Source organism: Sapajus apella, unplaced genomic scaffold (genome assembly GCF_009761245.1).
Source record: "Sapajus apella isolate SASKATOON/1434 unplaced genomic scaffold, GSC_monkey_1.0 scaffold76, whole genome shotgun sequence".
NCBI classification, from domain to species: Eukaryota; Metazoa; Chordata; class Mammalia; order Primates; family Cebidae; genus Sapajus; species Sapajus apella.
Window position 1 is genome coordinate 10419366 of NW_022437016.1, and position 2569 is coordinate 10421934.

Below are 2569 nucleotides of genomic sequence, written 5' to 3' on the forward strand. Positions count from 1 at the left end.
GTAGCTGGGACTACACACGTGCGCCACCATGCCTGGCTAATTTTTGTATTTTTAGTAGAGATGGGGTTTAATCATGTTGGCGAGGCTGATGTCAAACTTCTGACTTCAAGTGATTCGCCCACCTCGGCCTCCCGAAGTACTGAGATACAGGCATGAGCCATTGCACCTGGCCCAAACCTCATTTCTTGGCTCTCCCCAACCCACATTTGCTGCACTGGATACCCTTCAGTTCTTGAACACAGCTTGAGCTCTCTGGCCTCCATGCCTTTGCACATACAGTTTCCTCTGCTTGGAAGGTTTTTCCCTTTCCTTATTAACTGGCTACTCTTTTATCTTTCAGATTTCAGATTAAATGTCGCTTCTGCCAGGAGCCTTTCCCGTTACCTCGGGCTCGTTCAGGCACTACGTGACTCTGTATATTTATAGTCTCATGTGCTTGTCCATCCTGTCGGTCTTCACAGCCCTGCCACATGTGATTGTTTCTTGTCTGTCTGCCCCGCAAGAACATAAGCTCCTTAGAAACAGGTGGTGGGGCATAGTGGCTCACGCTTGTAATCCCAGCATTTTGGAAGGCCGAGGTGGGTGGATCACCTGAGGTCAGGAGTTGGAGACCAGCTTGACCAACATGAATAAACACCATCTCTACTAAAAATACAAAATTAGGCCGGGCGCTGTGGCTCACGCCTGTAATTCCAGCTCTCAGGGAGGCAGAGACGGGAGGATAGCTTGAGCCCAGGAGTTCGAGACCTGCCTGGGCAATATAGTGAGACCCCGTTCTTTAAAAGAAAACAAAATTACAAAACTAGCCAGGATAGTGGCACATATCTGTAATCCCAGCTACTCGGGAGGCGGAGGCAGGAGAATTGCTTGAACCTGGGAGGCGGAGGTTGTGGTGAGCAGAGATCACACCATTGCACTCCAGCTTGGCAAACAGAGTGAAACTCTGTCTCAAAAAAAAAAAACAAAAACAAAAACAGGTAGCGTATTTTGCTCATCATTGTATCTCCAGCCACTACCCCAGGGCTTAGTACAGAGTGGGTGCTCTATAAGTATTTAAATTAATGAATGAATGAACCCACTAATAAGAAACAATTATTAGCCAGGCGTGGTGGCTCACACCTGCAATCCCAGCATTTTGGGAGGCCAAGGCGGATGGATCATGAGGTCAGGAGATCAAGGCCATCCTTGCCAATATGGTGAAACCCCCGTCTCTACTAAAAATACGAAAAAAGTTAGCTAGGCATGGTGGGGCATGCCTGTAGTCCCAGCTACTAGGGAGGCTGAGAAAGGAGAATCGCTTGAACCTACGAGGTGCCACTGTATTCCAGTCTGGTGACAGAGCAAGACTCCATCTCAAAAAAAAAAAAGAAGAAACGATTATTCTCTGCTATGCACAGGGCAGAAATTGAACACTGGTAGCCCACATACATATTTGTTAGGTCCATGTAACATTTCCATATTGTTTTAATCTTAAATTGGTGTTTTGTTTTTTTTTTTGAAACAGAAACAGAGTCTCAAACTTTCACCCGGGCTGGAGTGCAGTGGCATGATCTTGGCTTACTGCAACCTCTGCCTCCCAGGTTAAAGTGATTCTCCTGTTTCAGACTCCCAAGTAGCTGGGACTATAGGTGAATGCCACCATGCCCAGATAATTCTTGTATTTTTAGTAAAGATGGGTTTTCACCATGTTGGCCAGGCTGGCCTTGAATTCCTGACCTCAAGTGATCCACCTGCCTCAGCTTCCCAAAGTGCTGGGATTACATGCATGAGCCACCATGCCCAGCCTAATCTTAAATTGTTTACCAACCAAATATGCGGAAGTCTACATATAACAATTTAAATGGTTTGGCTTCTTTTGTTAATTTTGAAAAATCTAGTATCAGTAGGCCTGCATGTCTATATGGCAACGATTATTTGGAACTGACCTGCCACCTATCAAGAGAGCGCTTATTCTTTAGTTTGCCACAGTTTGTGTTACTCCTGTCTAGGCATTTGAATTTCTATGCCCTGCACTAAAAAAGTGGAAGGTAGACTGGACAAGATGTAATCCCAGCACCTTGGGAGGCTGAGGCAGGTAGATCACTTGAGTTCAGGAGTTCGAGGCCAGCCTGCCCAACATGGTGAAACCCCCATCTCTACTAAAAATACAAAAGTTAGCCAGGCCTGGTAGCACACAACTGTAATCTCAGCTATTTGGGAGTCTGAGGCAGGAGAATCACTTTAACCTGGGAGGCGGAAGTTGCAGGGAGCCAAGATGGCACCACTGCACTCCAGCCTGGGCAACTCCATCTCGAAAAAGAAAAAAATAAAAGGGGCCGGGCGCGGTGGCTCAAGCCTGTAATCCCAGCACTTTGGGAGGCAGAGGCGGGTGGATCACGAGGTCAAGAGATCGAGACCATCCTGGTCAACATGGTGAAACCCTGTCTCTACTAAAAAAAATACAAAAAATTAGCTGGGCATGGTGGCGTGTGCCTGTAATCCCAGCTACTCAGGAGGCTGAGGCAGGAGAATTGCCTGAACCCAGGAGGCGGAGGTTGCGGTGAGCCGAGATCGCGCCATTGCACTCCAG

General features: G+C 47.3%; 1 protein-coding gene across 6 annotated transcripts in view; it reads left to right on the forward strand.

Moving 5' to 3' along the window:
- Nucleotides 1-2569, forward strand: part of RABEPK (Rab9 effector protein with kelch motifs) — a 27065-nt gene that overhangs the window by 9085 nt on the left and 15411 nt on the right. The window lies entirely within an intron of this gene.